The following is a 13,424-nucleotide window of genomic DNA, read 5'->3' as shown; positions in this document are numbered from 1 at the left end:
CAGGAAGATGGGTAGTGATTCTCTTCAATTTGTAATAGTGCTGACTCCATATCTCAGCCTTCTCCCAATGCTTTCTTTATAACTTTAGAATCATTGAAGCCAAAAGAAGAAAGGCACAAGCTTTCTCTGGATGTATTTTAAGCAAGTTCAGAATGAAATAAAACTTTGGATCTTTACAGACAGCTCTCTCCCCCCTTCTCTTGCCCCACCTGTTTCTGAGAAACATGAAAAGCAAGGACTGGCTGGGAAAAACAGGCAGGAAAATCAGGCAAAATCAGGGTAATAGCACATTTGGCGGTTTGCTTCCATGTTTGTGGAGAGCTGGATCATGCCACACTTAAGAATGAAGAATCAGCCCATGTTGTTCGTGGTCACTGACCTCTCCTCGCTAAGTCTCATTGAAAAATCAGTCTCCCCCTTGTATTCTAAATGCTGCACTGCTCCTGCAGGGCACATCTGCAGAGCTGGGCAGTTCTGCTAATTGACAAGGGCCTCTTTCGGCAGCCTACGTCTGTCTTCTTTGCACTTCCATGTGCAAAGGCCAGTGCTGCCTCCCCTCAGCAGAATTGTTCTGATCCCTCAGATGAACAGGAGAGACCTCTCATGTTTCTCAGGATGCAGAGATGTAATTATAAAACTGTAAACTAGATGTGAGACTTAATTATAATGTCAAATGGATTGGATTTTAATCAGCTCTCTGGATATATGGTTAGGAAGGATTTATCAGGGCAATGACCTAATTTTAAGAGTACGGATTTCATTTAAACACTCAGAAAACAATTTGGTTCAGTGCCTGTAGCAGGGAGACAAATAAATGTAGACCACTGCTTTTCAATGAGTCATGTCCCAGTAATGGCACAGGCTTTAGGAAACAAATTAATCTCTGATGTAAAGCCAAAGAGTATTACTATGCAATGGTAATGATTCTGGTCATTGGCCTGCCACAACAGCAGAACCACAGTAGAAGAAATGCTACAAGGAGGGTTGCCATAGGAAATGAGAGGATATTTTTACCAGGTTTACCTGGCAAGGGCTTGGTAGCAGGGGTCTGCAGGGGCGGCCTCTGAGGGCAGAGCCCAGCAGCTGCCCCACGTCAGATCAGAGCCAGCTCCAGATGGCTCTAAAAGGGACCTGCTGCTGGCCGGAACTGAGCTGGGGAGTGACACTGGTTGAGCTTCTGGGAGAACAGATAGAACTAAAAGGTAAAAAACTGCTGCACAACAGCGGCTGGGAGAGAGGAGTGAGAACCAGCCCTGCAGCCCCCAAGGTCAGTGCATAAGGAGGTGCTCCAGGCAGGCAGCAGCAGTTCCCCTGCGGCCTGTGGAGAGGCCCCTGGTGGAGCAGGCTGTCCCCCTGCAGCCCATGGGTCCCACACGGAGCAGATCTCCACGCTGCAGCCCGTGGAGGAGCCCCCGGTGGAGCAGGTGGATGTGGCCTGGAGGAGGCTGCGGCCCATGGAGAGCCCCCGCAGGAGCAGGCCCCGGGCCGGAGCTGCAGCCCGTGGAGAGGAGCCCACGCAGGAGCAGGGGGCCTGGGGGGAGCTGCCGCCCGTGGGAGACCCGTGTTGGAGCAGTTTGCTCCTGACGGATGGACCCCGTGATACGGAGCCATGTGGGAGCAGTTCCTGAAGAGCTGCTGCCTGTGGGCAGCCCCCGCAGGATCCCTTTGCATCCTCCCGCACAGAGCAGGGGCAGAGAGTGACTGTGAAGGAGTGGCCGAGATGAAACATAAGGGAGTGGCTGCAGCCCCCATTCCATGTTCCCCTGCGCTGCTCGAGGGGAGGAGGTAGAAGAGGGTGGAAGGGTGTTTGTAGTTTGCTTTTAGTTTCTCACTGTTCTAGTCTGTTAGTGATAGGCAATCAAGAATATTAATATTCCTATGTTTTGCCCATGATAATAATTGTTGAGTGATCTCTGGTTCTTATCTCCCTTGAGCCCTTTCCATTCTATTTTCTCCTCCTTTTCCTTTGAGGAGGGGGAGTGAGAGAGCAGTTGTTGTGGAGTTAGCTGACCAGCAGGGTAAAGCCACTATAACATTAAAGTGCTTAGATATGTATATCCGACAAAAAGTTATTGCGGTTACTCGTGAGAATTTATGGATGTATGGTTCCAGCTCAGTAGCAGCTGGACTCATTAGCCAGGATTTTGCTGAGTGTGGTAGGACGCAGAAGGGTCTGCCTCTCTCTGAGATGGAAGGAAGACTTCTCTCTCATGAGTAACAAGGTCCCATAGTTCCTGCTGAGATAAGACGTCAGGAAGAACTCTGAACTAAGACCTGTCACAGGGGTGAGATATTTCCAACCTGATCAGCCAGGGGGCTATCAGAAGAGGAGGCTGCTGGCTGAGGTACACAGGTACTGCATCGGTGCTGTGTGGTGACCTTGGGCTGCAGCAGGGGCTTCTCTGCATCCCAGAAGTGGCATCTGGCTGGGCGGGATCTTTCTTCTTCAGTTGCAGAACTTTCTGTGTTGTGCTGAGCTCAGTATCAAGAGGGAGCAGCCGTCTGGGAAGCCTTGTCATCCAGAGATGTTCAGCATTATCCCTTCAGGTCCTTCTCAGGCTTTTTGGCTTCCCAGCTCTCTGTAATTACTTGAAGTATTATGAATGAAGCTGACGTGCTCAAAAATGTCTGTTTGGTTTTCCCCAGGATTTTTTAAAGTGGTGGTCTGGTTTACAATAACCTACCACCATAATTTTAGGAATCACTCAAAAAAAGTGATCAGTACAGATGGCCACCAAAAGTGTTTTTTAAAGAGGAGTAATGTATTAAAACCAAGTCTTCAGAAGTCAGAAATGCTGAAATTAAGGAAGACTCTGTAACTCTGTGCACTGATATAAAAAAAAAAATAATAATAATAAAAAGAAGTATCCCACCAAGGATTAATTCTGTGCTAATTGCAATTTGAAAATACCACAAAGACATTCCATAGGAATCTCATTGCATGTTAATTCTGAGGATTAGTGTCAGATTCAGATACGAGGTCTGTTGCAAGACTCTTTTTATTTTTTTAATTCTTTTAATGAGTATTATGGAGGGCAATAGCATAGTGGTTTGGCACACTTTCTCTCCCCATACCATCAAGCTTATACTCTTAGTTTCTAGTGGACCACAAAATATTCCATATCTGTGCCAGGTTCTCAGATTGACCAGACTGGTGAGTGTTTCTCCTTGGATGATTGGTTTACACAAACTGTTGCGGTGGCCTTTTAATAAGGTTTATCTAAAACAGTTGGCTATGTTACAGGTCTGTGATTTGTAAGAGAACAAAAAAAAAAAAAAAGAGAAAAAAGAAAATCAAAAGAAAAAAACGAAACAAAATGAAACAAAAAAAAGAAAAAAGAAAAGAAAAGAAAAAGAAAAGAAAAGGAAAAGAAAAGGAAAAGAAAAGAAAAAAGGAAAGGAAAGGAAAGGAAAGGAAAGGAAAGGAAAGGAAAGGAAAGGAAAGGAAAGGAAAGGAAAGGAAAGGAAAGGAAAGGAAAGGAAAGGAAAGGAAAGGAAAGGAAAGGGAAGGGAAGGGAAGGGAAGGGAAGGGAAGGGAAGGGAAGGGAAGGGAAGGGAAGGGAAGGGAAGGGAATTGGAAGGGAATTGGAAGGGAAGGGAAGGGAAGGGAAGGGAAGGGAAGGGAAGGGAAGGGAAGGGAAGGGAAGGGAAGGGAAGGGAAGGGAAGGGAAGGGAAGGGAAGGGAAGGGAAGGGAAGGGAAGGGAAGGGAAGGGAAGGGAAGGGAAGGGAAGGGAAGGGAAGGGAAGGGAAGGGAAGGGAAGGGAAGGGAAGGGAAGGGAAGGGAAGGGAAGGGAAGGGAAGGGAAGGGAAGGGAAGGGAAGGGAAGGGAAGGGAAGGGAAGGGAAGGGAAGGGAAGGGAAGGGAAGGGAAGGGAAGGGAAGGGAAGGGAAGGGAAGGGAAGGGAAGGGAAGGGAAGGGAAGGGAAGGGAAGGGAAGGGAAGGGAAGGGAAGGGAAGGGAAGGGAAGGGAAGGGAAGGGAAGGGAAGGGGAAGGGAAGGGGAAGGGGAAGGGAAGGGAAGGGAAGGGAAGGGAAGGGAAGGCAAAGGCAAAGGCAAAGGCAAAGGCAAAGGCAAAGGCAAAGGCAAAAAGGCAAGGGCAAAGGCAAAGGCAAAGGCAAAGGCAAAGGCAAAGGCAAAGGCAAGGCAAGGCAAGGCAAGGCAAGGCAAGGCAAAAGAAAAGAAAAGAAAAGAAAAGAAAAGAAAAGAAAAGAAAAGAAAAGAAAAGAAAAGAAAAGAAAAGAAAAGAAAAGAAAAGAAAAGAAAAGAAAAGAAAAGAAAAGAAAAGAAAAGAAAAGAAAAGAAAAGAAAAGAAAAGAAAAGAAAAGAAAAGAAAAGAAAAGAAAAGAAAAGAAAAGAAAAGAAAAGAAAAGAAAAAAGAGAAAAGAAGAGAAAAGAAAGAGAAAAGAGAAAAGAGAAAAGAGAAAAGAAAAGGTAGGTAAGAGGGCCTCCTAAGATTTTTAGATTTTTTTTTTTTATACAGGAAAAGGTTGATGTTAGATTGTGGGGGAAGCACAGTCAAGAAGAAACATACTGAAATAGAGAAACTATAAAGTATAGAGAAACTATAAAAGTCAGGACGCTTTTTTACCTTTTTTAATTTTGTACTTAGAAAGACTGTTTGCTTAAGTAATCAAGTTCAATGGGATAGTTAAATAATAGATCATCTACCAGTAATAGTGAAAGTTGTTTATTTTAAATGTAAAAGCATGGTTTTCAGATTCGTTTTCAATCTTGTATGCAACTTTCTACACGAAGATATGTGCAAGGGATCAGAGCTAGACTTCATACGTTGTACCTGAAATCCATTAACCATTCTATACTCTCAGATTCCAATGAGAGAAAAAATTACAAGAATTTTATACAGTTAACATAAACTACTACTCTTATAAAGTTTAAGTTTCTGGGAAAATGCAGAAGAACTAATACAATTTGCAATTAAGAAGTGTGAACTGTAAGGTTCATTAGGAAGGCTGGGAAAAGGGTGTCATTCTCTGTGAATAAAGACAGCTCTCAGTTTTGTTCGATATATGGTGGATGTATATAGTTATTTATGGTATTTGGATTTGAGTAGAGATGCTAAATTTTATATAGTTCTTGGTAATATTACCCTAGAATGTAAAAGTCCTATTATGAACCTGGTATTCATTTGTTCATAATTCTTATGAAAATTCCATGTAAACGATTTCCAGATGAGATTTTGGAATCATGCATGCATGTGCCAAAAATGAACAAAAGATCATTTTTATAATGTAAAAGTAAACTTCAAAATTACTCTTAAGAGTCATAGTACATTTTATATGATGTAAACCTTTTTATTAAGATCAATCATATCTTTTTATTTCTGAACTAAAAGCCTATCAATTTCTTTAAAAAAAATTCTCCCACACAGAAGAAAACAAATTTGCAAAAGAAAAATGAAAATCACAGTCTTGCACTTAAAATCTCATTAATTACATTCTCTTCAACTTCATTTTTTGTCTTTTAATATAACAAAGATAAAAATATAAATGTAAAATATAAATATATTTTATTATATATAAATATAAATTTATGTAAATATAAATGGAGCCCAAAAGAGTTTTTGTATGGAAATTTTAGACACTCTTGTAGAAAATATAAATAAATAAATAAATAAATGAATGGCTTTTCAAATACCAGAGGAGTGTAATTTTAATGTTTAAAGTATAACAAAGCCTCTATCAATACATCTGCTACATATGTTTAGAAAGGTAGTTGACTATAAGCAAGATTGGTTTGTACATACCATATGCAAAGGTTTAAAAAGATTTTTGAGTGCATATGTGCTTTGTAGTGTTCTATTTAGTGTTGAAAACTTGGCAACAAAACATTAGTAAACTAAAGTCATGTTTTATCTCCATGTTGCAGTAGTGTAAGTTCCAGAAACCCTAAGTATCTCACTGTCATATCAGTGGCAATTATATTAACTCACTTTAGTAGCACTGAAATATAAAAATATGTGATTCCACTAACATCGTTCTCTCACAATTGGATTCTGTTCAAATTGCAACGCAGGTAGCACTGTATTTTAATTAAGAAGTATTGCTGCCTTATGCTGCTGTAGTGATAGTCTGATAGAAAGTGAGTCGAGCTAAACTGTTCAGGAAAAGAGAGATGGAATTGCCTGTCACGTAAAAAGGATACAGTTCAGCTTTGGAGCAGTTCTTGAAATGAGTAATATGCCAGCACAAAAGTTAAAGGGAGAGGCTGCAATCATAAGCAGAACAGTCAGGCAGCTCTACGTAAGAGTAAAGAATGGATATTCTATTTTTTATTGCATTTTTTATTTCACTACAGAAAGATAAATGGAAAAAGAGAGGTAATTAATGGATGGGGAAGGTCTTTGGTGCAAGAGACTGGCATTTTGAAATTATTAGTTGAAAAATACACTATACACTGTATGGGTGGCAAAAAAATAATAAAAAAAAAAATAACACAAGTTCAGCATCTCTGCTTAAAATGTAAAAGAGTTTTAAAATCACTCTCTGGGTTGCTGGCCAAGGCTGGCAGCCAGGCACCCACCCAGATGCTTTCTCACTGCCCCCCCCACACCCAGTGGGATAAGGCAGAAAAGAAGATGCATAGGAGTGAGAAAGGTTATGGGTCAAAGTAAAGTCTGGGAAAACACGCCCTGGCTGCTGGAAAAACAGACTTGACTTGAGGAATTTAATTAATTTATTTCCAATTAGCATAAATATTTAATTAGTGGTTTGAGTACTCAGAAACAAAGAAGAGAAACAGTAAGACACCTCTTGTCCCCCTTTCCCAGGCTCCACTTTACTTCAAGCACCTCTCCTTCCCCCTTGTCAGTGCTGAAGTTCACATTCAGTCCCTTCAGAAAGTCAATGAGCGATGCAGGCAGTGTTGGGGTAATTGTGTAGTGTTTCTTCTCTGCTGCCCTTCTCATGCCTTTCCTATGCTCTGGAGTCCAGCACAGGCTGCAGTCCCCTCAGAAGTGTGCCTGCTGGGCCACCTCCTCCTCCTCCTCTCACCTTGAGGTTCCCCCTTTCCCTCCACTGTCCCCCCACCCTCTGCCTGTTTTCTGCCCTTTCTTCCCCAGGCTGTACCAAAGGTGCCCACCCGTGCCCTGTGTTGGGGCCACTGAAGTTGGCACGGGGCAGCCCTGGCCTCATCTCATGTAGCAGCCCCACAGCACCCCAGTACCAGCACCTGCATACACTATCAGATACCTTTCATCCTTATGGTTGTCATAAATCTGGCTGTAAAATTTCTTAATTATCAACTTTTGAACTTCGACTTTCTTGGGCCCTTTTTTGTTTTAAGGGCCCATAGTAGAGAGGTGTTTTTTGTTGTTGATGGTGGTGGTGGTTTTGTTGGGTTTGTTTTTTTGTTTTAAGATCAGGTGTTCTGGTTGAAGTTCCTTTTTATAAAGGAAAATAAGATACAAACTTAAAGCAGAATGGAGCACAAAAGACATGCAGAAAGAAGCTAATCCTTCCAACCTCGCTACCATACCACCAAGCTGATTGTGATCTAGTTATAAACATCAGCAGATGGTCGAGCTGGTTTCAACATCAGCACCGTGACCTGTGAGCCAGAAACCTGTTGCTCTCATGATGTTTCCACTGTAGTACAGAACATGATAGATCAAACAAGATTGCGCCTACATGGCAGTGAAGGCTGAAGCTCCAGAAATCCACAATCAAGCTCTTGAATACCCTAAATGCTGCTCTTCACTGGCAAACATTATTTGGCCTGGTTAAAGGCCCTTCAGGGACTGCTCAACACAACAACATCCAGACGGAGAGGAGTCAGCTTCAGAGTCAGAATTTATATATGATGTACTATAAAAATATGTTCCAGGCGGTATAAGCCAAATGAGAAAGCAGCGCTAACTTCTCCCATGGCAATTCAACATATTCCACTCTTATCTGGTTTCTGTTCTATGCTGTGAAGAAAATCAGCTGATGCCAGCTTTATTTATCCATTGGGGCTGTTTTTCTTTCACATGCTTTTGCACAGATAAGGATGCTATACATGCATCCCTTGTTATTCTAAAAAGGTAATGAATTTAGCACAAAAATTTATTTTAAAAGACATGTGGGGGACCTGTTCGGAATTTCAGAGCTCCATCAGCTTCAGAAAAGTTAAAAAATCCTATCTTCAAGAAATCTTCTAGGAATATGTTGTGTTCATTTGAATCTGGTACTTGTGGCTTCGAATGATTCATTCAACCAAGACTGTTTGGCTTAAAAAAGCCTCTTAACTAATGTGTGTTCTATAACAGGTTCTCATCAATCACCACAGCATTTAACCTCCATGGTATACCTTTATCAAAAAAAAAAAAAAAAAAGAGAGAGAGAGAGAGTGAGAGATTCTTTCTAGCAATTACATTCAATCTGATAGGTACTGATTTTTTTTTTTTTTAATCAAGAATGACAATCATTTTCAGAGGTAGGCCAGCCACTAACATGCCTCATTTAAACAAATTCTACCATCTCACACTTATGCATGTCTTTGGAAAGATGTCAGATGTCTCATAGAGTGACATAGTCTGCCTACACTAAACTTTAAATATATTTGCAATACGTTGTTAGTCTGCCATTAGTACACCGGTGTGTCTTCAAAAATTCATATGTCACATTTGTACCTAATAGTCAAGATAAACAGTAATAGCTTATTTTCAAGTTTAGTAAACAAGATCTCTAACTTCCTTCCTTGCTTAAAAATTTACTCTGTAAAACAGAACTTAATTTAATTCCATGCTTACTTTAAAGTGCTGTGTATCAGCCTACAAATTTATTCAATGCAGTGCTTCAGATTAAATAGGAAAGATCATGAGAAAAACATAGGGTAAAATACGGGGGCAGGAAACAAATTATTGTGTGATATAGATTGCAGTTTATTGCCAATTCTTCATGTGGTATTGATTCTGGTGGAGAGACTGCTAGATCATTAAAGATGTTCATTATTTAAACATTTAAATGCTATTAAACAGGACGTAAAAATTCCCAAATTGCTAAGCAAACTATTGAAGAGTCCTATCAAACCTCATAGCTTTTGGAAAATATTTTCAAAGGCTTATAAATAACAATTTCTATGTGGATAACATACATGTTTCAGTATATTAACATCAAATGATGTGAACCATTGGACTTTACAGGACTGAATGCAGATGGTTAAACACCCTTGTACAAAGCTTTCTTCTGAAACTGATTTTAGATTAAAATTAGTAAATGTGTTAGCTGATAGCCCTAGATTCAGCAGGGTCTGTTGACATGTTCATCACTACAGATTACAGCAGGAATAAATTTCTCTGCTGCGTAGGCAGAAAGTGGAATACATCTGTCAAATTCTCCAACTCCTGTAGAGGTTTCTTTTGTATGGCTTACAGAGATATTGAGAACAGTAGTCTTCTCCCGCAGTCCAGAACTGAACAACTTGAGCCGAAATAATTTAGCTCTTATTTTTGAAGAAGACAGCTAATGTGAATAATGAAGTAATAGTTCAAATTGCACTCTTAGGTTCAAACACCTGGTTCTTTGTCAAATATGCTACTTCATCTCTTATTTTTGTATGGACAGCTTTTTATACTCTTAATAACTTAACATGCATATGATAGCATCCATGATAGCTAATACTATATTTCTCCTTGTTTGGTATTTTTTCACAATGACACTGAATTCTGATGTGTTTGCCAGGTACCACATGGATCACATAACACACAAGCTTTCAAATTAGGCTGCCAAATACCTTTTACAATAAATCTTTACCTACTCACCAGTGTCTAAAATCATTTTAGGAAGATGTCAAGCATCACAACTCTAATATTTTGGCTTTAGACATTTTATCCAATAATATGTTTACTGCACTCACAGTACTGCTAATAAAAAGGCTCTTTTCTGTAATTCTTGCATGTATTGATATTTTTTTATAGAATGAAATTCTCCACTACTAAATATCTTAGATAAGCTTTAGAAAAAAAAAGTTTATGCATGATTTTATCACAACACTTAAGTTCAGTCAAAATAAGTGTATCAGTATTAAAACCAAAATTTTATATACAGTTTTTAATCTTTTAAGTAAAACATCAAATATATATATATACATATAACATAAAATACGTATTTCTAGACCTGGTTTGCCTACATAAATCCTAATTTTTTAAAGAATAAATTATTCAGAAACTAACTCTACTATTTTATTACTGTAACTGGACTTGCTTCTACCTATTGACCCATTAAATGAGGGTCTAATTACATTTCAAAAATTGTAATAAAAATTAAGTACACTGAGCAAATAAAGTAAATCTATTTATACAGTCGGTATAAATTATATTGTGTCCTAAAATTAAGGAACTGAGAAGTGCCTTACATAAAATTTTATCTGTGCGTGTAGAATTATCTTGGGTAGGTATCTTGTGGTTTCCTGGGTTTAAAATGCACTTATAGATTGCTGAATGGAAAAACAGCAATATAAGACTTCATTCTTTTTAATTCTTATTTGAAACTGTAATTATTACACCAAAAGATCAGACTTTAGTATTCCATCCACATTCAGATTAAATTTTATTGAAGCCCTTTGTGTGGAACACTCATGGATCTATGTGAAAGAATTCTTGTGAAAATATTATCAAAATGTTTAAATTAAATTCTTTGAAAGATTTCCAAGTGGTCATAGTGACTTAGTAGATTTTGATAATTGACGGTGCACTTGTGACTATCAACAGATTAAATAGAAATTGACTTTGTTACTCTAAATTCAATAACTGAGAATTTCAGCAGTGATACAATAATGACTGTCTGCATCTATATTGGAAAAAAAAATGCCAAATTTGGGGTGAAATAAAAAGAGGGAAAAGCAGGTTCCTGTTTTTGAAATTGCACGAAGTCTCCAGCAACCATGCAGTAGTCTAGTAGTAGTGAGTGGCTGGCAGGAAGAGAAAAGGAAAAGAACCAACTGATCTGAAAAGTCCAAGCTATTTTCCTTTTAATGTGATTAGTAGCTGAAGGAAGAATCTCTTAGACTGCCCTATACTCAGCCACCCAGGAATTGTACCGGTATGAGTTCAAAAATGACTTGCATATTTCTGCATGTAAAGGCAGGGAAATGTCTGAGGAAGAGGGACTCTAGGCAATGGGGCTGAGGCAATTATATACATAAATGTTTTGGCATAGAACCTGCAAAGAATAGAGACACACATTGTATTCTGCAGCTCCACTAGCTAGGCAAAGAATACCCAAAGAATCTGTTTGAAAATCCATTTTATATTTATGAGAGTGGCACATCCTAAGAAACATAAACCGTATTTCCTGCAAAATAAAAATAATAATAATAAAAAATGCACAAGTTTACACTTCCCTAAGCTCAAAACTGCTTAATTTTAAATAATGTTTTCTAAAAGCAAAGAATTCGTGCTTGAGTACAACATAATGTTACACTCCAGGTATGAAATTCTGTCATGAAATATTGTTATCTTATTAGATTTTTACTTAATTGTTAGATAAAGTTTGAGAACATTTATAGATTACATCCAGCAAGTATTTGAGATTTAGTATATTGCAATTTAATACAGAGAAAGATCAAGTGAAAATGGTTATCATCTTAGTATTAAAATCATTGACATCTTACTGCATTTGTGCATACGTACTGCTGTTTGTTAATTCTGTATTAATCTGATCATACTAACAAGTGATGTAGCTGATGTCAAAATAAGTTTCACATTTCATGTCTCTCCAGGAAAATTTGAATTTTTAAGAGTGTCCACTGTTTTCTGTTAGGAAATGAAAATAACTGCTTTTGTAGCCTGTTTATTTCACTGCAACCCAAGAAACAAAGATATAATTTCCGAAACATTTTCAATTTTCTATTGGACTAAATACCAAATGTTAGTACAGAAAAGTGATACACCTCAGTTGTTCCCTGATAGCTATAACAGAGGATAATGTTTGAACTTCCAGGTTAGATTCATCCAGAGATGGTATTTTTATATAAAATGGATGGAATTTTCTGGTTTTATTTTCACCATGGAGATGTTTGCATTGCATTTCTAGATAATTATACTGATATTTGTAAATGCTGAAATCAGTTGATATGAAACATTTGGGGGACGAGAAGCTGGAGAACAGTCCCACAGAAAGGGATCTGGTGGGTCTGGCTGACAACAATTTGAATACAAGTCAGCAGTGTGCCCTGGAAGCCTAAAGAGCCAGCCATATCCTGGGGTGCATCAGGCACGGCACTGCTAGCTGGTCAAGGGAAGGGATTGTCCTGCTCTGCTCTGTGCTGCTGCAGCCTCACCTCAAGCACTCTGTGCATTTTGGGACACCACAATATAAGACAGACATAAAATTAATTAGGGAGTGCCTAAAGGAGGACAAGACATATTTGGAGGGGCTGAGGCCCCTTGGTTTGTTCAGCCCAGAGCAGAGCAGGCTGAGGGGAGGCCTCATGGCGGCCTGCAGCTCCCTCACGAGGGGAGCGGAGGGGCAGGCGCTGAGCTCTGCTCTCTGGGGACAGCGACAGGACCCGAGGGAACGGCATGGAGCTGGGACAGGGGAGGGTCAGGCTGGGGGTTAGGGAAAGGTTCTGCACCCAGAGGGTGGTCGGGCACTGGGACAGGCTCCCCAGGGCAGTGGTCACAGCACCGAGCCTGCTGGAGTTCAAGAAGCATTTGGACAACGCTCTCAGACACATGGTCTGATTTTTGGGTGGTGCTGTGAGGATCCAGGAGTTGGACTGGATGATCCTTCTATGATTCTATGATCTCAGGGTGGAAGATTGGCTCTTCGTGTGGTAGGAAATCTTTGCAATGGAAAGGAGGGATGGAGGATCATGGGTTAATTCATACTTCTTCCTCTTAATCATTGTTTCCTTCCTGAAAAAAATGAGCATAATGACTCATTTACACCAATCTACAATTTATACAATCTGAATGGCAAAAGACTGCACAACCACCAAAAACAGTACAAGGCTTATTTTTTATTTAGCATTTTAACATAAATATGCTGTAATAAGAAGAGTCCTCTGCACTTGAATAAAATGCAACTTTTCTTTTTTAATTACAGTGTTAGGAATGCACATTTGCATGTATATATTATTGAAATTGGTATGCAATCTGTGTGCAGAGTTAGTTTGCACTCACAAATGCTTTCATTTGTCATACTAAAGCCAATGCTCTTTTTCAGACTTTATCATAATACCTTTCCGGTGCTGCAGATGTTAAAGAGAATTTCAGTAATTCATGACAATTATTTAGATTGTTCATGTGTAAACATGCAAACCAGAGCTGCCAGCAATGCAGCATGACGTAACTATTATTGTTGATAGTGTTTGTTTATTTTGAAAACTGGTTAAAAAAGATGCATTTTGCATACTTGGATATTTTATTTCCTATTAACAACATGTTGACCAGAGAAATCTGCATGAATGTCTCAGTAAAAAAA

This window comes from Anser brachyrhynchus (genome assembly GCF_964034855.1).
Source record: "Anser brachyrhynchus genome assembly, chromosome: 2".
NCBI classification, from domain to species: Eukaryota; Metazoa; Chordata; class Aves; order Anseriformes; family Anatidae; genus Anser; species Anser brachyrhynchus.
Note: the sequence above shows the minus strand (reverse complement) of the source record.